Raw genomic sequence first — 22,405 nt, forward strand, 5'->3', positions numbered from 1 at the left:
AGTAATGCAAATCGCAGCATGAAATCTGCTTTCATGCAGAAAAAGAGTAACCTGCAGGATATTTTGTTTGGTCTCAAATGTCTTGTGACTAAAAAATATTTTGGGCTTTGTGGATATGGATACACTAACTAAGTCTTATTTGGTCTAAGTGTATTCCAATATTTAGATTTGAATGCTGGTAACTATACCAAAAGCTGTCTGTGAAAGTTTTAATAGGACTATGCAAAGCTCCTTCCTTGTTTTATGAGAGCAATCCCTTACTGGACAAAAATGGTGAGAATCTTGCTCTGGTCCATGTGCTGTTTAAAACCAAGTCTAACACTTCAGTATCTGATTATTTTCCTCTCTATAATTCAAAACTAATGAAACTATGCTTGTCTTCCACTTTTGTAAAGGTCTGGGTGTTCGCTAGTCCTCCCTGTGAAAGGGCTATGATTTCAGCTTTCGTTTTTCCTTTTCTAGACACTTGTCTGTCTTTTCCCTATCTTAGTATTCTGAAAGCAGAATTACAGCAATTTCACCTCCTTCAGTTCCTGGAAGCTTCCCTGTACTTTAGGTAGCTATGTTTATAGCTCCAACACCTCTCAGAGAAACTTATCAGGAAGCTATGAAAGAGGCAGATAGCTGAGGCAGATCCAGGGCATCATCAGAGGGTGGTCTCTGGGAAAAGTAAAGCAAGCTGAGTTGGGGTAAGTCATGGGGAGGAAAGAAAACACATGATTTGCTAGGTGGAGACAGTCTTCCTGTTCCTGGGAGTAACTGGGTCTGCTCAGGATGGAAATTTCTGGATTAGAGGATGTGGCAGGCAGAACAGACTCACAGCACAGAGACAGGCTTTACATCTCAAGAAGAGGGTTGGAAACCACTGAGAGAATCAATGACAAAACAGCTCCGGCTTCAGAGATGGGAGAAACCATAAGTTCCTGGGGATCAGAGGCTACTGTGCAGTTTGAGGCAAAATCAAAAGGCCACCAAGTTGACTGAAACAAAGCTACAAAGGACCTTCCATGCAAGGACAAAGTAATCAAAGAGAGATTTTGGCAGAGATTTCTTTATAAAGCTTTTGCTATTTCTGCCTTTTCTGGAAATCCCAAGTTTTCAGCTACTTAAAAAGAAAAAAAAGAAAAAAAACCCCACCAAACAACAACAACAAAAACAATCCCAAAGAGTACCCTCCTTTACATAAACAGAAAATCTAGATATTTGAAGTTGAAAATGTTTTTATTCTTCTCTAGGTATCTCACCATAAGAGAAAAGTCCTGAGCTCCAGCTCAAACAGCTCTAACTCCAGAACCAATACCATTTCTTAATGAGGCCACACCAGGTAAGGAAATAAAATTGTTTAATTTATGTGTCTTTTTTCTCTTTTCGTTCAGTGTTATAGAAGAGTTGAAATGGGTGCTCAGCTTTATTTAATCATCATGTTTTTATGATCACATTACATACCCTAACAAAGTAATATGGATTCTTCTGTTTCTGGAGAGGACAAACAATACAAATTTGGTCTTTCAGCTTCTCATTAGCTTAAATGAAACAGCATTTTACTTTACTTTTGGTTCACTCTCCTACATTTGGCTTTATGCCATGAACGTCAGACTTAATTCAAAATATCAACAAAGTTCTTTCCTGACTGGGCCATGGGGTGAAATTTCTCATACAAAATTAGTGAACACTTTCAAAACCAAACAAATTAGACAATGCTGTAATTGCCTTCCTTATGGATAATCTACCACAGGAAGCCTGAACTTGTACATTATTTATTCAAAGTAGTTTGCTTTATCAAATAAAATAGGTTGGAAGTAGAGATCAGTAATTGGTAAAAGTAGATGCTGGCTAAGGATATAAACTCAAAGAAAGAAGAGAAACATGGGAATGATTGTAAGGGAGTGCAAATTGGACTAGAGTAAATAGTCGGAGCAATGAAGGCTTTCAGTGTTACGGCCAAAGGCAGTAATATAAAGAAACACAAAAATGTCTAAATTTATTGACTTTGTTTCAAGATATCTTTAAAAGTCAAGAGAAAGAAAATGAGAAGAAGCCTAAGAAATCACTGAAGAAGATTGTAGTCATATTAGGAGTCATGCAAGATAATCATAATAGCAGTGTACATCTGCACACTAGTATTATGAGTTATAAACTAAGATATATGTAACTTGAGATGTATCCTTAAGATAACTGTTAGTTTACCTAACACCTTTTTGCTAATGGAATATTGTTCCTTCTTTTATGCTGGATAGAGAGTTGGTTATGACTGTCATAATCAAGATCCTCTATGAGATCTTTCTTATCCGTGTTAAGGACTTAGATTTGTCTTTGAATGCGTATGCATTTCTAACCAATGGTAAAAGCATTTATTTTGTGAATATATGCTATCAGCAGAGTATTCCAAATTATTATTTTAATAACCTAGTTGAATATTATTTCTGCTTCTGCAGTGCTTGCACTTCCTGTTTTTTCTTTTGTGGATTTGAACCTCCATGAAAAGAAGACAAAAATATGACATCACCTCACTCAAGTTATGTTATTTACATTGAATTCTGATTTAATCTTCTTTAAATTTTACAGTTTGTTTCATCTCTTTCCTATTTTTGAAAGCTGGGTGAAGAGTAGACATTTTCCCTCCTGTATATGCCTATATAGAAAGCAAGTACTCATTTTTATCACCATGTCTCAAAAATTTTGGTTCATCTGGGTCTTGGCCAGATCTCTACAAACATCTGTTTTTGCAAACAGGTTCTAGAGCACTTGGATGAGCTCAAATTTCCACAGCATTTTACTACCTCTGCTCTATCTAAATGTTTTGCTCTTGCTTCTAGCATCACAGCAGCAATAATCCTATGAGCTTTGTACTTGTTCCTGACAAATGAGCTCTTATTCACTTGACAAAAGAAATGGACTGTGTTTTGCTGTACTTCATTTTGTACACACAAATGTCTCATGTGAGTCTATCTTCATGGAGATTGTGATTCAACATAGCATCTGGAAATGCATTTTGAAACCTTATTCCTCCTTTTCTCCAGGACAATGAGCTATCCAGAATACTGTGTGCTTTCTTAGCGCCATTCATCTGATCTCAGGCTCCTTGCAACAAAGCTGGTGTCTTGAAAAAAATTCTCTAAATTATAAATTGTGGCAACCTTCTTATTCCTCCCAATACTTTCATCATCCTTTAAATAAATGGGCATACTCACAACACTGGGATATGTCAATGTCCTCTGCTGCTGTTCATAATTTTGTATTTATTTAATTTTTGAAAGAGTTATCTTGTAAGGAGTGGTAACTCCTTGTCTTAGGGAGCTTAAGATTTCTCTGTCATGTTATTCCTTGGTTAGGTTGCATCAAGGGAAAATGAATCAGTTTTAATGATGGAAGTGGCAATTAGTGCTGCTGAGCTGTAGTTTCAGTTTTTTGACAGAGCTACTGAGCTTAATAAATTATGGATCAGTAGAGGGGGAAGGAAGGCCTCAAAATCTGCCTGAGCAGCACATGAACTGGTAGTGCACTACACTGCATCTCCATTCAATAAATGTCCATTTCAGTCTGGTTTTGCGGTCAAGTGTGAAGAAGAAACATCATCTGTAATTAATAACAGTTAAAAAAAATCCATATGAATACATGCCAGCACAAGGAAGGGAGGAAAAAAGGGTTGGAAACGAGAATAAAAAGTGCTTCAGAATAATGGTGAAAACCCAGACAATCAGCCTGTGGGGAGAAGAGAAGCCTCCAACACAAAGCTTTGTGGTACACGTCTGAGCCAAAGGCCTTTTTAGAACAATGTTTGATTCCATAGAAATAAAAGTATGTCATCACACAGGTTATTCCAGTGTGTCAAGTAAGGTGCAAGTATCTTCCTCCATGTATCTGTGCATTTCCCCTGCCAAGACAGTGAGTATTTGAGTATTTGTGGTTGAAAAAAAAAAACCAAAACTGTCCTTCTGTGTGTTCACAGGGGCAATATTTATATTCCACCTGTACCCAAAGTAAAACAAGCGTTGTCTAAATATTAATTATTTATTAGTACTGAATACTTCTTTCTTAATAATAAAGCCAGATAAATTAGCAGGCCACTTATTTAGACATGGATTTTTCTGGAAGAGGGTCAGTAAAATATGGCTTCATAGAACCTCAACAGAAACCTGAGAAAAATTATGTATGAGTCAAGAGGATATGTCTCTAGCTAGCTTTATGGATCTACATGTCCTTTTCCCTGCGTCTTTCTTGTCTGTTTCTCTTTTCTAAGTTTGCTGTACTAACAAATTACACAAAGGCAGGATATAATCTCAACTTGGGCACTGTATTTATCATATGAATTATAATTAGCACACTCACTGGCACAATATTGACATGGTATGGCTTGCAGAGTGAGTTCCCATCTGAGGAGTCTGCCCTCAGCAGACAGGCTGAGCACAGCTCCAGAGAGCAAGGAGCAAAGCTGGCCTCTGTCACAGCTTATTCCCAGTGCTCATAATACCACAGATGTCACCTTTATAGCCACTGTTCCTGAGATATCTTATGAATGAAAACTCTTGGCCCTCTCTGAAGTCCTCTGAGGAAGAGGGAAAAGGTGTTGTCCCCACTTGAGCAGCTGGGAGGGAAAACAGAACTAGTGGTAGAAAAAAAAAAATCTCGTCACAGTGGTGAAGCCCCAAAAACTGGGGAATTTCATATAATTTTCTGACTCTATCATTGATGTTGGCTAGTAAATCAGAATTTGACATCACAAAGAAAAGTTTGATTTGGAAGCCTAGTAAGAAATGAAAATCAGTTTGAGCTCTTTCATATACTCATGATTAACACACTCAGCTGCTGAATCCAGTGTAGACAATGATCATGATACTGACATATAATATTGAAAACCTAGATTCAAATAATTTAGAATAATTTTGAAAAACAAATATTCAGTTGCTGCTCTCCCAGGTGCCAAGTGGGCCTCTGATGTGCCACAAGATTGGTAGAAAGGGAGATGTTGCTAATCAGTTACTCCCCATTATCCAAACTTTTATTCAATCATTATAATTTGTATTAAAAATTCCAGTTTTGAAAAATTTTCAGTTTCTGATTAAAAAATAAAATTATTTTAAGTATCTTGGTCAGTTTTCTGCATTATAACAGCAACACTAAATTCAGTTTTATGATTTTCTATTGAATTCAATGGTGTTCTAAATCAATTCACCCTTTATGAAAACCCAAGTGAGCCAGCAAAGCAGTACCTGATCAGGCATGAAAAGTGGGTTTTTTTCAGACTCAAGGTTTCTAAAAGAAGTGAGTTGTTTTGCATGTAAATTTTGATAAACTGCTGTCCAAAAGTAATCCCAAGAAGTTGCAGTTATCTTGCTTTTATTTGCTTGCTCAGTATCTTAGGATACACACATATTAGACTGCCACAGCATAGTCTGAATATTTCTCTCTTCACAATGAGGACGTGGTCTCAGTGTACTGGGTCTAGGGATTTTTTTTGCATGACTTCACTAGTAACACATTATTTCAGGTCACATTTTATCAGCTAGCTCAACAAGAATGCCAGTGACTTTCACCTTGTTCCAGCTCCCTGTAAACATAGTAATTGCCAAAATTATATTGTCTTTTATTTACTTAACAAGCAGTACTTTTGAAAATAAATAGTCTGGCATGAGCAAACACAAATGCTAGCAGTAGTCATAAGTCTTCCATGCTTTCAAACACAGCTTCTAGTATTTTAAATGCAGACTGAGAAAAAACTGGTGTGAGGAAGAGATGTCTCAGTCCATTGTCTTGCTTGAACCTTCCCCACTAATGTCCTGTTGCCATTATTCTGGGCATAGCTCCACCCACGGGTGGCAGCAATAAGTACTTGCAAAGCACTAACGCTGTTATCAATCTGCCTAACCTTGCCAAAGTGTATCAGACAGTTTGGTTTACAGCAAACCATTTTTTCTTGCCACTACTCTGATGCTTTTCTACCAGGGATGAATGGCCACAAGAAGTTTCTAGTAGTAGGGGAAAAATATCTAAGGAACCAATATGTGCTGTCAAGTGGACATTTTTTATTTTTAACATCGTTTCTCTGGCAACATGTGTCATCACCTTTCTCTTTTACTCTGCTTAGGTCTTGGTCTTGCACACTCATTAGCACTTCATGCTGCCCAACATCTGACTAAATGTTTTCAGCTCTTTCCTTCTCTGTTAGTGGATACTTTCTGGATGATTCCAAAAGGTCTATGCTTGATGACTATCTAACCTAATATATGCTTTGTGGTAGGATTTTCCGCACTGCTTTGCAGAAGTTTTCCATACAGGTATGAGGCAACGGAATTTCTCTTATTCTAAAGCAATTTTTTTTTTTTTTGAATTAGGAAATATGTCATCTTGCTTTAATACAAAATTATGTATAGTTATTGTTTTCAAGTACCATTCTAATTTTAGAAGGTGATAATTTAGTAAGTTAGACTGTCATAATCTGAGGAACAGGCAGAATTCTCTCTGACAGAGTTCTAAACAATTATGCCTTCAAGCCCCTAAAAGTTATGATATGCAGTTTTCCCATTTCCCTCTATCCCATGGAGCATATATTAGCCATTCTTAGCATAAACTATTGAAATTATTAAGCCACTTCACAGTGTTGTTTTTAAAATGAAAAATGCTATGATCTTTTAATGTCTTCAGTGTTATAATATGTACTAAATTAGCAGAACCCTGATGCTCTGATAATTTACACCACAATGTGCTATTTAAAACTGGAAGCCCAGCAGGAGATTTTATTTTTATTAATTTAGTATAATTTTAAACATTACAAAAATAGCTGTCTCACAGCTTCCCTGCTGAGCCCTAGATTGTTGCCACAGCCTGTGTAATACTTTATCAGGAGAGTAACATCACTATAAATACTGCATAGTTGATTCTCGTTTCAACACATAATACAAAAGGATGCAGAAGACTGAAGAAGAGACAAAGAAAAAACAGGGCTGGTTCTGTTTTAAATTTTTTCTGCCTTTTTTTTCCTTTCTTGCTTCTAAATCTTCTTTCCTTACAGGTTTTTCTCTAAGGGTAGTTGTGATTTTGTAGTCAAAGCGAAAGGGCTGAAGTTCCACATTGTAGTTAACTTTAGATGTATCACACAATGCTGCTGTAGGAAAATGAATTTTACTCTACCTCCCTTGTCTATTGCCCTGCCATTCTTGCTGACTAAATATTACTGGAATGTTCTTGTTCGAGTCTAACATGTATTATAAGAGCAACCTCCTATGAATTGCAGCTCTCCAGTTTTATGTACACCACTGGCTCACATCTCCTCACCTTTGTGTGTATTTAGTGAACTTACATCTGCCTGAAGAAAAAAATATGACTGTCAGTTACCATATTCAACCTCTTAGCAGCACTAGGGATGGCAGAGCCAGTAGGTATAACAACTTTTGGCCCTTTTGTCATGTTTGTCACTTTTTTGAATGAACTGAATTGACCATAAATTCTTGCCAGGAGTGCCACCTTCCAAGGGAAACTGCTTTTCAACAAAGGAGGAGTCTTGGCACTGAAGCAATATTTGCTGTGCAAAAGATGTAATTCAGTACCATAGTCCACCATTTATAATGGAAAGCTGGGATGGACTGCTGGAGGGATGAACAGACTATGATTGAAAGTTATTTAAAAAAGATGTGAGTTTCTTAATTTAAATTCATTGTGAAACTCTTCAGTGCCTATATTGTTTATATTTATTTACTGATCAATATTACACTGTATATTACAGAAAGTTATAGATTAATTTATTTTATCAATTTTTTTACTGGCTCGCTGTATCTTTTACCTGGTTTCCAGGTAAAATTCTTAAAATAAAATCTGAAAAGTGAATAAAACTCAATTCCACATGATTAGGATTTACCATGTGACTCTATTAAGGCAAAGCATATTTCACTGGCAAGCAACTGATTCTCTTGTAAAACTCCTGTATTTTTCACAGAAATGTTGTGATTTGACAGATCCACAGTAGAAATGTGATTAGTGCATATGTCCTTCGTTTTGCATTTGAACAAGGGGATATATTCAAAGGGAATATTCAAAACATTTTGGTGCTTAGATGTTAAATGTCGTATAGATATTGGTTGGGTGACACGTAGGCAATTCAGCTGTGTCTCAGACAGGAGTTGCATGTTGGCCTTTCTGGGGCATAGAAGGCAGCCAACCTTCCTCCTTGATGAGCCACCAATTAACCTTAATTAAATCAATAGTATTTTTCTTTGAATCACATTAGTACTGACTAAAACTCCCCCTCAGCTAATTAACAGGCATTTGGCCACTCCACCCAATTGGACTGAGGGCTGCTAAGGTAACCATTGTCATTTCTGAAATATTTGTTGTTAAAAATTTGCTCTGTATCCCTTGTGCTGTGATGTTTACACCTGTGTACACACATACAGGAAATAACAATTCATTTGCAACTCTTCTTTTTCCACAACTGCCAGGAGAATGTGAGTGAGGTAAATAATTCCAAGGATATTGGAAGAAATGAGGCATGAAATAAAAGCCTTCCTGCACTATCTGCTGATCCTCAGGAATGTAAGGCAACCTTCTGTATTAAAGAGAAGCATCCAGGCTATTAAGCAAGGCACTAGGAGAGTGAGGAGTGAGTCTGCTGTGTGAGACACTCTCCTGAGCTGATGACATCAATGTCCCAGAACTATCACTCTGAGTTCATGATGATGAGATCTGCAAGATGTGTCAATTGCTATTCTTGTTCATGGCAATGTCAGAAGACTTAAAAACAAGATTTTACATGATTTAGTCTTTTTTTTTTAGACATTTCATGAACTGGGCGTATCCAATGACAGTGTTGTAAATAATGTAGTAATGAGCAACTCTCTGCTATTAATATTATTAATCATACTAATTAAGTTAATCAAGTGGATCAATATAAGAAGTTCCAGCTGTTTCATGAACAAAAGCTGAAGGACTCTGATTGGCTTGTACTGAAGAGTGTCCTGGAGAAAAAAAGTGGGATTTTGTTACTTAACATCGGAATTTTCTTTTCATCTGGTGGAAAATTCTTGTCCAAATTAGTTGTGCTGTTCACTCAGTAGGCTTCCATGACAAGGTGACTTAGAAAAATATTGCCACAGATTGGTAGTGGAAGAGATTTTGGGTTAGGAGGATTTGGAGGTCTTGCTCTAAGGACATTGCAACAGCCCTATAGAATGATAACCATCCTGAAAGGAAGATCGATATATTGGTATCATTGTCTTTCATTAAACTGCAATAGGAGAGATGATTCTGCAATATTGATTGGACCAGCTTGATTAAATTCAGGTTTAATATTGTCTTCATGTCAAACCAGAAATCTTCATCCTATTTGTCCAAATAGCACAAGTCCTATATATTTCAGCAATTAGATCTAACGTTGCAGTTATTCCAAGGTACATAGAAAATGTGTATTTTTCTTTCTTTTCATACCTAGTTCATAATACTGCTACAGAAGCAAAAATACATGAAGACTTCTGATTTGTCTCTCCAAGAACCAACCTTTTGAAAAATAGATGTTCTTGGTGTGAGAGACATGTACATCGATATGAAAAAAGCACATAAAAATTTAATGTTTTGCCTGTATTGTAAAATGTGGATTTTTACGGCAGAACAGATATGGACAGCAGGTTATGGCTTCTGCTAAGAATACTACATACATCTATACAGTTCGGGAATACCTCATTTTTTTTAATTTTGAAATTAAATGTGTTGTCTGTGACAAACACTAGATTGCAGCTCTCCAAGACTGGTTAACAATTCGCTATATTGTCATGAAGAGGGTCCATAAAAACAGCTTTAAAGAATCATGCTGTTGTTTGTCATAAATTATCTTTTCAGTAATCTATACATAAATTACATATTAGATTAAAGGCACATACATTTTGATCAATTCACATTTTCTTGAGGCACAGTTTGCCCAAGACCACAGGCATTGCAAAAAAATTCTAGTTACACTAAAAACTGCTTGAACCTTTTTCACTGTTTCTTAGTAAGGCACATACAGCTTTTTATTAAATTATTTTCCAAATGTTATTTTGTAAAGAAATTTAATAAAATTTACTACTCTGCAATCCATTGAGCACTTCCTAATTTAATTTTCATATTCTGCATTTCCTGGGATTTACAATTAAAATTGTGATGAGCCAGACATTCAAGCTCTTACATGTGTGAGATTTTATGATTTTTTTTAGCTGAACAATATCAACAGGATTTTGGTTTTATAAAATATTTTCAGTCAAAAAGGTGCAAGTAAGTGAGGTCTTTTATACATAGATTATAAAGTTTTTACTAAGTTTGACAAACTTTTTTCTCTTTTTCTTCCTTCTTTACCGACTCAACTCATTGGCAAAGTAGACTGCTTATGCCAGTGCCAGATACAGTTAATAGAAAATAATAGTTCTGATGTTTTATTCTCTCCGACATTGATCAAATAAAATTAAAAAATCCTATTCTCCACAACAGACACTGTCATTAAAATTCTTGCAGATTTATTTACATAAAACTCTGCATGTTTGTAACCAAGAATGAGCCATCGTGCTCAAGAGTTAGTTCATTTTACCACCATTTTATTATGCAAGGTTCTTGGAGATCCCTACAGATGAACATATTTATTTCTTTTACAGTAATAATGCTTTATTTTTATTTTTCATTTAGGACACATCTTGAACCTTACAGAATATTGCGAAGTTTGCATTCATTACTTTACCCATTTTCTAAACAACTATATGGTGATGCACCACTAGCCCAGAAAAAGAAGTACTCCAAACAAACCTTAGGGGTACTGGGTCACCTGGACCTTCTTATGATCCTGCTAGGTGGAATCCTAGCAGGATTTCCTTTCCTGAGCTTGGTGGGATATTTTAACTAGTCTCTGAGCTGAGTCCTTATGCACTAAAAGCAGCAAATGCAGCAATATTTGTATTTAGTCAGTCATTCAGCCAAAATCCATCATTCAGGACTCCAAGCAGCAAATTGCTATTTATGTTCAAGCCTTCACCATTTTCATATACATAGACCTCTTCTCAAAGTTTTTTAGCACTTTAAATTGAGGTTCTTTTGTAGGGTTTGAAAGTAGCTTCTCTTTAGGCTTTTATTGGAACCAATAATATATCTATTATATAGGAGGACACATTTCAGGATTGAGAGCCTTCTATAACTTCCAACATATAAAAAAAACCCCCAAACCCAGATTTTGTAGATGTCACTAGGAGAGCTTCACAAACAATTGGCTCCAAAAGCCGAAAAAGCACACAGGACAGCGCAGTGCCAGAGGAGATGTAGAGTTAGAGGACTTTGTAGTTTTGCTGCAGTAATGAAATAACATTTTTTTACAAAAAACCCAAGTGTATTACTTTTCAGAGCCATAGGTTTGCCTAGGCTCCTCTCTTGGCATTGGAAGTCAGTAGTCTGTCACTGGATTTCTGTCAGCAGTGAGTTGGCTTTCAGGTATTTAATTGTGAAGGAGCAAAAGATGAGTCCCACCCATCTGATGTCTGGGACAAGGAATGTCTTGGTATAACAGGATAGTGCTGGTCCTCTTGGATGCAGAGCCCTGTTCATGATAGACTGGATTGGAGTGTATAATGGCAAACAGTGTCAGAATGAATAACATATATGTGCACATAATGTTGTCTCCGTTGTACTGTTTCTAGACTTTCCAGCACTATTTCAAGGTCTGTTACAGCACATAAGTTTGCTGAATAAAAAAATATAATTCAGATATCAAGCAATAATGGTTTATATGAGTTAAGGCCTAAGAAATCAAGTTATAATTTCAGGCGCAATTCTTATCAGTATTATTGACAGCAGGCTGTTCTGCTTTTATTTTTTTGGTTTTCAAGAATTATCTTTGAGTGGCTCATAAACTTTGCCTAGAACTTAAAAAGCTGAATTCAACATAAAGGGTTTGTAAGGAAGAAAAGAAACTATACCATATTTGTGCTAGATTTCATCACTGAGTAACCTTTTGATCTTTTCCAAAAGACATATTTATAGCACCTACTGACAAGATGCTAATCTGTGATGGAGAACAAATGAGCCAGGGAAGCAAGTGCTTTGTATCACAAGCATGTGATACATCTCTTTGTCCATCTCTAATCATGGTCTCAGCCACAGGTGTTTAAAAGCAGGATAGAGGACAGATGCTTCTAATACTCTGCGAGTTTTTGAGGACTTTGCATAGGACTCAAAAAAACCCTTGAATAACAACAGCACTGTCTCTTAAAGAAGTTATGATCTTTAGTGTCTCTCTCAGCTTTCCATAAGCCTGCTTATCTACTTACTCAAGGAGTTATACTGGTGTGCAATTAAAATGAAATAGTAATTGGTATTAAAAAAAAAAAAAAGAGTGTGCTTGCAGAATATAACTCAGTTCTAATGAATCTCACAATACATTTATTCAGTAAAGACTTTTTTTAGCCAGCAAAATCAATTTTCTGATCTCCGAATGGACATTTTATCCTCTTCTGTTCTGATCTTCTGGTGGCATCATGAATTTCACAGACAGCTTTGTTAATCAGCAGAGTGCTCCAGAAGAGAGTTTTCTCAGCTAAAAGTAGTTACTATTTCTCTCTAAACATCCATGTTTCAAACTCCTGAATTATAACTTTGAACTTAACATTCCTACAGTATCATGGTACTTACAGTGTGCAAGAGGGTAAGGTAGGGTTAATTCATTCAGAGAATACCACGGGTGGTTCAGACTACAATTTCTGTGAACTATATTGGGGGGGTTTTATAAGAGTTATATATATACATTATTCATTTTGCACCTCAATAGTCCCGTGCCTTTGCTTTCACTTTCCCCATGTTTTTTTGCTGAAATTTCCAATTGTGTTATGGCAGATTGAGACTTTTATATTCCAGGAGCCTGTGGTCTTAAAAATTGGAAATATTCTGAAATATGTTTCCATTTGTTGCTGACTTCAACTTTTTTTTTTGTTTTATTTTTGTTTGTTAGTTTGTTTTGTTTCTCTGATTTACTGCTGAATACTGGTATTTATTCTATTCTGCTTGATATAAGCATTGACATTAAACAATTCTAAGAGAAATTGCTCAAGTGAAGAGAAAAATATTACTGTTTGAGAGCATCATGATTAAATGATTACACATGCTCGCGTATGAAGGTTTACGTTATTATGTCTCTGATAAGTTCAGTACTTCCATAACTGTCACAGAGGGTAAGACAGAAATCTCGTTAATTGTCTAAAGAACAAAAGTAATCTCACATATTCTGGAAGCCTTCAGTGACATCTGTGTCACACAGCAGAATAATCTTATGGGACATAGATTAAGGTGTACAGTGAAGTTTTAGCTAAACTAGGAAAAAGTTCTTAGTTAAAGTCTTAACAACCGATGATGAAGTCATGCCAGCACTTCAGAAGATTATGTTTCATCTTCTACTACTTTTAATTTCCTTAGTTTTCCCTACTGCAAATGAAAAATAAAGGAATTCAATTTTATCTGAAAAAATTGTAATTATTTTCAAACACTTTATACCTAGCTTTATCTATTTACACATTAAACAATATTCTTGTTCTGTTTTCAACATTACTGAGCTTATTTCTACCAATGCATCATAACTAGGTACTAAAAAGCATAAACTGTACACTGTAATCTATGCATTATGTAGATACCAGCAATGTTTATTTTACAGGGGTTTTGTTGTTCTTTTTTTTTTTTTCTGTGAGACTGGAATAGAGAATGAACACTTTGGTTTACAATCTAATTTGGGGGAAATGAGAAGTGATGAAATGTCATGAAAAGAAAAAAACCTCTGAAATAAAGCAGAACTATTACACAACACAAATAAAATAGCTCATTCTCTCGTAGCTCGTAAACAACACTAATGTCCATTCCTATTATTCACTTATTTGTGAATAACTGACATTATGCCTGTGCTTAAAGTCAAGCATGTCACTATTGCAGCAGTGTGGACACTTGTTGCTCCTTACCCTGTAATTCCTCCACTATGCAGCCTTGTAAAAGAGATCCCAATTCTTTTGTCTGCCTCACATCAGCAAAACTGCCACGAGATGGGAGAGGAGTTTGCTGAGCAGAAACCTCCAGGAGCACCCAATTCACACTGAAAGTAAGGGTATAACTGTCAAAAGAGAAAGAGCTAGAGCTGGCTTCTGTCCCCTGCCCTGTGATCTTTTCCTGCAGCACAGCTAGTACCTTTCCAGGCAGAGGGACAGAAAGGGCAGCCAGGCATTAACTGTGCTCCAAGGAGAAAGCAAATATTGCCACTGCAGGGAAAACTTGGTTGAAGCTGACACTTCTCGAGGCAGATTGTTCACCCCAGTCAAGAGTCAGTTGGAGAATACGAAACAAAACTCCCTGACAAGATCTCTCTGCATCATATCAAGTAAGAAAAAATCTGTAATACTTATAAGTGCAGTCACACCATTATTAAAAAGAGCAATAACCAAGGCTTCATGAACACAGTTTACAATGCCTATGGCACACTATTGCAATTTCAGATAACACATATAGCAAAAAGGTTTTAGGTACGTATTGGTTAAATCTCTTCTGTTTACATGGACTTCCAGAGTATCAGCCTCAGAAATCATAATCCTTGGTAATACATAAGGGATGGAAACACTTACTGTGTCTTTGAAGTGGAGTGGTTTTGCATTTGAAACTCCCGTAAACGCATTTGCATTATCTCCCTCCATTTTCTTTGATATCGAAATGTGTACAGATGATTTAGTTCACAGAAAAATATTTCAAAGTTCTGTCCTTTTCAAATCAGTAGTAATACTTTTATTTACTTCACTGGCATAATTATTTTACCCTCAAAAACATAATCATTCTATATTCCCCCAAATCAACTTGTGAAAATCAGTTCTAAGATTGCCTCTTTTCCCCCATTAATTATTTTAGCAGTGGGTTCATAATAACTATACTTTCATAGCTGCAAGAAAATACATAAATGCATAAAAGTCTTTAATACAGAACTCATTGTCTGTCCACTGGAAATTGTGGCTCTGTCCTACAAGATATACAAAACTTGGAGTTGCTGTGTTTTGGGGTGAGATTTTTTGAATGTGTTTTGTTTTTTAAAAAAATGAAAAAAAGAAATCCATGTATCAGATGAATTGCAAGTAGTGTCTCTTGGAAATTTATTTTTATTATTGTGTAAAGGCATTAATTTTTTTCTGTTAAAACTTTTTATTGGTGGAAACCAGAAAATATGGACATTTTATGTGTATTTTGACTGGATTTTGCAATTGCCTTTTGAGAAGTATATGTAATACAAGGCTTTCCTTCACTTTGTGATATTTATTTGTGGAGTATAATTTTACATGGTATTTTCTTATTAAAAAAATTCCTGTCAATAAAACTTTTGCTTAAAAATAGTAATAACAAACCCCTGTCTCTCAGTCAAATTGATTTTTCTGATGAGAACCTTGGAGAAAGTTGTTATTATTTTTTAATCCATCACACAGACATTATATGAGAATAAACCAATGCTGCAGTTTTAGTTTATTGTATATCTCTTTTTCATGGCCCTTCATGTTCTTCATTCCCCACCAAAGAACAACCAGTCGATCAAAATTTATTAGCTAGTGTTGACCTATTTGGATCTAGTTAGAAACTGTGGTCTCCTACCTTGGCCATTTAGTGAAATTTTCTATGTAGCTGACCAGAAACACTATTATGTTTGAGAATTTGCATCTACTTTAGCGTTCCCCTAAATTTAAGGGCTTAAGAATAAGTTTTAGGCTTCCTGTATTGCTATTAAAGGAGAATGAAGGTCCTGTTTAATTTATTAAAGATGATGGACTTGCATTATTATTAGAGTAGTAGTATTTTATATAAAAGCCAAGGGAGGATGTTCATTTATAAGGCAACTTTTCCCAGAATTTAAATTGGTGGTAACAGATAATGGGCAGTTAAAATGTGGTGTTAGGCACCACTTAACATCATGAGCTATGGTTGAAGTAGGTGAACACCTCTGAGTGCACTGCTAAATGATCCTTAGAGTAGGTGATGGAAGAAACCCGTACTCTGATTGGACTCTACAGACAAGAAGACATGTCTACATTTTACATTTAGTTTAAAATAATGAGGCAGTCCTACAAGTGTATGATTGACAAATTATGTGATTTGACTCATCTTACAAACCAAAAGCAGGAAACACTGAAAAATATCTCACCTGTCCATCAAAGAATTGAATAATCCTTGTATTTTCATACTCATACTGACTGACTAAGGATGACTCCCTCCACTCTTCTGATGGGCAGAGATGTCATATCTTATTGTCTCAATGCAAATATTTCTGAAATAAGATAATGATAATATTTACTGAAATTGCCCTTATTTTAGAAATAAATTATCTAATCTGATGAATTATTTATTAAATAACTTCTTAGGTGACTCTGTGTGTATCTTAGTGTAAACTCTTATAAAACCTGTTTTATATGCTCTCAAAATGCTACTTTTCCTTTCTGAAAAAAATTTTAAAAAACAGAAAAAAAGGTTATTATGCAAGTGAAGTCCTAAAAAATATTTTTGGAAGTATTCACAACTTTGGATGTTACTAACATACAAACAGGAGAATTCCTAGTTCATAATGACCTTTAATTCATATGATAGATACCCCAAGTCAAGACTGAGTTTTATCTTCAAAAAATAATTATATTAAAAATTATCTACTGAAATTAAGAAAGAAAAGGAAAGCTAAAAGCGCAATTATTTTTATTCTAAAATAGCCCCTAAAATGACAAGGGACACATTGATTACTTCTTCTAATATCTTGCAGTTTTGCCTGCCTTACATCTCTACAAAATTCCAGTTGAAAGTCTCTGTTCCCAATACGGCATCTTTCTTTTATTATTAAGGATTTCAATTAGTATTTATCAATATTTGTAACAAAGGAACTTGGGAGAATCTCCCATTGAACAGTCTCACACCTCAAATTTCTACTCTTTGTATCCCTTTTCCCCAAATAACCACATGTAGAGCTCCTGCTTGAAACATAACAGCTGCTAAACGCAGCGCCATCATAGTCACTACGTACTAAAAGTTCCTAAAAAAAATTTCTTGTCAGAACAGGTCTGTGTAAAGTTCATCTATGTGTAAATGAAACCAAACCTAACCATCTATGTGTATATGAAGCATGATTTTGTTAATGTTATTCAAAAGAAAAATATCTTTCCCTTTAGGTAGATAAATGCACGTGTTGTAAATGTATAATGCTGTATAGTGCAATATGAAGCATAAAAGAAACACACACACACACGTAGTAATGGAGGAGTGTTGGCCTCTCGGGAAGGAGCAGTAAGGGGGCTCGAGCAATGCCTCCCCTGCTCCTCTCAAAGGTTCTCACAAGGGAGTTCAGCCCACAGCAAGGCTCAAGTTGATGCTCTGCACCAGCACAGCAAGGCTCACCCTGTCAGTCTGCAATCTGGTGTTCCTGTGCAATGCCTAGGGAGAGCATGTGTGTAATCTTAACATCCAGAAAAAATCACAACACATAAACATGAACCCTCAATCAAAATGGGAACCGAGTTGCAAAATGTTTCACTTTTTGTTTGGTTTATGTTATTAAGCTTTTGTCCCTAATTATTTTTCTTATAATCTCTTTATTATGAGGCTTCACAGGAAGTTTGACAACATATTTGCCTACTTGAGACTTCAGCCCTTTGCCTTTGCCCAGATAGACCAAGCAAAGTCAGAAGTTTAACAATTTTATCCTTATCCTCTATTGCTATCTAACCAAATGAGCCTTTTGAACTTGTCTTGAAGACTACATAAAGAAAATTTAAGGAGAGGAGTAAAGATAATCAAAAGTAAGGAGGATGCCTAAAAAATGTGTTTCTTATTTCTTAAAGCCAGGAGGACTGATCTTTTGCACACAACGAAGCCTCAGTTGCCAGTACAGAGATATTTTATAAAGGCAAGTTTCAATGTTAGTGGCTGAAACACACCATATTCAGCTCACTCTTGACCCACCTGCAGTGGTGAATAAAGTTACTGAGAGAGGAACCACAGCCTATTTTTCAGCTTGTTATTTGCTGGTGAATATCTTAAAACACCTATAAAGCTGTTGATTCTTTGGTGTTTTTTCAGTCTATTATAAGTCTTTTCTGCTAACAGTGTGACTCTCACTCTTTCTGTAGACCTCAAAACTTCTGGCCTCAGACACATCGTGTGGCAGCAGGGTCCAAGGTAGCTACACTAAGAATATAATAACCTTTCCTAATTATTTCTAAGAGTATTGCAACTGAATCCTATCTACTCTTTGCAGTACAAAAGACAGTTAATACCAGGATTGGATTTTCAATCCAAATACAATGAATTATTTTATATACTTCTCCAGTGACTGTCCTGGTGTTTGTGTGTGTATATGTATGCATGTATACATATCACCTTGAGTAAATTGCATCAGTAACCCCCTAACTGATGTGAAAATTGAAGGCTTTTTACAAAAATACTGGACTTTGTATGTACAAATGTATATGATCTTTTGAAGAAAACAACATATAGATAATATGGCTAGCTAACTCCAAAATCCACTGGCACTAAATTTATGGGTTTATACCTGTGACAAGACATTAAATAGAGTGAAAGAATATTGCTCTGCTATACTCTAGTTGCCAGTTAATTTTAAGAAATAGTTATTTAAGTCTCATGAACCAAATGAAAAATAACTTTGGAAAAGAAAGAAAAAAGTCTTTGTTGTGTTTTGTTTTATGTGTATGGTGGAATTGCTGAAACTTTTTAAAATATCTTGAAATAGTCATAAGAGAATTTGTCAGAGTTCTTCTAGCAATGGCTCAGAAATGTGAAACTATTGTCATCTTGACATTCCCCACTGACAAACATACTATGCACACTAAATCAAAATGGGTATAAAAGTGTGCCATGTGACAGGATAGCCTTTGCCAAATGGGCTGACCTGTAATGAAAAAGTCAAACCTCTTCCTCTTTTTTTTTAATTGAAAAAAATATAGCAGCAATAATATGGGTAAAAGCCTCAATAAAATCTGTCAGAATTGATTTCTAGTGACACATAATGTCTGGCAATCTAAAGCTTTATTTTGCCAACTGTTTAATCTGTACTACAAGTAAAAGTGTTCCATATGCATAACTTCCCATTTCAGTGATGATCCTGTTTAAAGATTTGTTCCAGCAGCATTTATTTAATGACCTTTATAAAGAATTTTCTCATTCTTCTGTGAGCTATATTTAAACTAGGAAATAATAAAATTGAAGTGCACAATGGGAGAAAAAAATCTCCATTACCCACTATTTTTTTGTTTAAAAATATAATCACTTCTTAGGCAACATTAATGAGGAAGCCTGGGAATATAGGCATTCCAGTGTTAGAAACAATAGTAAACCAGTGGTCATTATTTACACCCTTTTAATGTCCTAGCATACATTTTTTGTCACATAATACCTGTGAAGAAAACTCACATGAACTGTAACATCCCCTGCTATGGCTCCCTTATTCTATTGATTTAAATATCTTTTTGCTTCTCCCTACTCAACAGGAAGTATGAGGTCATTGCTATAGCTGAAACATGTCTTGATAGAGCACTATTCAAACCAGATATACACCATACTTTATATCATATTTTGAATTATTTATCTGTCATGGGAAATAACAGGACAGGAAGGAGTTAGCTGGGTGTTTGAAAGGAATGTGGCAAAAGCATTAATGTGCAGGTCCAGCTGCACAAAATCAGATGTTGAGTCCTGGTACAAAGGGTCAGAGTCAGTGACAGTGGTAAAGTTCTTGGTAACACCAGGAGAGCAAAGAGGCTCATAAATCCAGAGAAAGGCTATCGTGTCCTGTAGACTACGTACAGGTGAAACAGGGTACTAATTTCCAATGGACCGTGGAATATGGCTGCCTGAAACATACGTTTAAAACTGACACATACACACGACCCTGCCATTCAGAAACTTTCATATATCTGTATAAAGGACTGAGGAAAAGGTTAATCAAGAGTGCTGTATGGCTTAAGGAAATGCATAGAGTGGCTGGCTGATTTGATTCATGTGTCCCAGTGACAAAATTCTTTCCTGGAGATCCATAATGTCTGGGTCCTTAATTATCTGGTCTTCTGTGCATGTGAGTCTGTATTTAAAAAATGGCCAATAAAATTTCGGCCAAGAAACACATTGTTCATTCCTTTCAGGTTTATTTTAAACCTATTGCACTTAGGTTTCTGCTAAATCAATTTTTCATGAATATCTACCCTAGCAGATTACACCTCAAACCAGTTCAGATCTCCAGAGAATTAAAAAGAAAAAAAAAATAAAAAAGGAAGAAAAAAGATTTCTCAACAAGTAACACCCGAGGAAAAAGAAACAGGGTTTTTAATTGCTTTGTGCGCTCCATAATTGAAGGCAGGCACCTTCTTGAGGCACTCACTGCCAGGAGAAGTGTGACTCCACTTGGCCCTGCCTAATTAATCCTGTGATACAAACCTTCTGGCTTCAATTTTCACATTTCTGTCTCTTTTTAGAGGTGATAATAAAACTAAAAATTTATGTTGGTTACTGTATGACTATAACGGTGCCAGCAGAACACAAATAAACCCATATGGATGAAAGAGACCTTGTCTTCCCATCCCTGGCTTCTCTGTTTTGTGATGCGTACAGGGACACACTTTGTGTTAACAAGAAAAGGTAGAGAAGGATTCAGTAGCAGGAAGGAAGTACAGGTCAACTGATTCTTGTGATAGTCTGCTCTGCTCAGATGACTCACTGAAGCATATGTCTTATTTGTTTATTGACAAGATCTCAAAATAGAAGTACACACTCTGGAAGCTCAGTTGAGCTGGCTACAAATCACAAAACTGCACAACAGCTCTTAATGAAAGACAAATTGTGCAGCTTAGCCTTTAAAAAGCAGTCAAGGCTGTTTGTGCAGATGCCTTCAATCTTAATAGCTTGCATACTGTGACCTGTGCACACTCCCTTACCAGTGCCTAATGAAAGTAATAGAGCATCTTTATTTTCCATGGAATGTAAGGACACCACTATTATTATTATTATTACTATCATTATGAGGCAAGGATTTAATTCTTGGACACTGAGAAATTGTATTTACAAACACACAGACACATATGTAGCAGTTATGAAATACAGTTAAGACAAATTCTCTTTTTACTAAATTGTGTCTATTTTCATTGCATTATATAGAAAGTTGACTTAGGCCTTACTGTATTAAAGTGGGAAGGTTTATCTTGCCAAGTGAACTAGAGAGATATTCTTCCAATAGAGCTGCTGCTTTTATTTGGAAGTACATTGCTTGTTTCATTCTGTTCATCCTACTCCCAGGACCCAAAAATGCAGTTCCATACATTTATGCAGTTGAGCATAGTGGGATTGCACCATGGATTTGATCATTTTCATTAAGAGATGTGCTGGAAGAAGAGGGGGGAAAAAAGAAGAATTATCTTAATTTTGCTGCTGTTGTTCTCATTTCCTTGTCTTGTAAAATGTCACGTGTCTCTAGGGATAATGTTTTAAAATAAGTAATACATTTTAGGGTAACTGTCACCCCGAGACAGTAACAAAATGCCTCAGCTTTGTGATGGTGTGCAAGCTGTCTGCCACACAAAAGTTGGGAGGATCAGTGTGACTGGAAAATTAGGATAATTTTGCTGCCAAACTCTAGCAAATTGCTACTGAGCATCTACAAACTTTTTTTTGTTTCTGGTTTCACACTTCAATGCATTGGGACAAAAATTCTCTGTGGCTGACAAAACACTCAGCCCTTTGCAACTCCTCAGAAATTTTAAGTGCCTTTTCCAAGATGGGTTGATGTTAAATTTTTATCTGAATGTTTTGAACAATTCACCCTTGTTTCTGTAAACCTTGGCTTTGGAAAAGGCATTACTATTACAGCTGAAATTTTTATCCACGAACAGAATACCAAGAGCAGAAAGCTCAGTTGAAACACTTGGAACAAATGCAAAAAGAAACATATATCACCAAGCACAAAGCACATGTGGCATGGCTCAGGGTCGAATATAAGGCTATACAAGACAGTCGAAGTGAGAGAGGTATCAGAAATGGAAAAAGAGTCTACTACCCCACAATCAGTGCTCTCATTGGGCAAGTCTTCCTAGGGAACAACTGCAGCTCCTCCAGTATGTTTTGGAAAAGGAATACGGTTTGTTTTATCAAATGTTTAAAGAGCAGAAATGGATAGACAGATGGATAGATAGATAGATAGATAGATAGATAGATAGATAGATAGATAGATAGAATTTTTGTGGGGGCAGGATGGTGTGGAGAATCCTGTATCAATAAAAATATATATAAAAAGGGATGAAAAAATTCTTATCTCGTAAATATCGGATGTTCCAGAGAAAAGAACCTGTATTTATTATTTAATGTATCTTCTACTTTACAAGACTCCTGATTATTTAATCTTTTTAACAATGAATCT

At 35.8% G+C, this 22,405-nt stretch overlaps 1 long non-coding RNA gene across 3 annotated transcripts in view; it reads left to right on the forward strand.

Annotated features, from left to right (window-relative positions):
• Window positions 1-22,405, forward strand: part of LOC108445453 — a 370,042-nt gene that overhangs the window by 252,467 nt on the left and 95,170 nt on the right. For all 3 annotated transcript variants that reach the window (XR_001860308.1, XR_001860310.1, XR_001860309.1), the window contains one exon: window positions 1,236-1,324. This is a non-coding gene — a long non-coding RNA (uncharacterized LOC108445453). The remainder of the gene's footprint in view (window positions 1-1,235; window positions 1,325-22,405) is intronic.

Source organism: Corvus brachyrhynchos, unplaced genomic scaffold, assembly GCF_000691975.1.
Source record: "Corvus brachyrhynchos isolate BGI_N302 unplaced genomic scaffold, ASM69197v1 scaffold142, whole genome shotgun sequence".
Lineage (NCBI taxonomy): Eukaryota > Metazoa > Chordata > Aves > Passeriformes > Corvidae > Corvus > Corvus brachyrhynchos.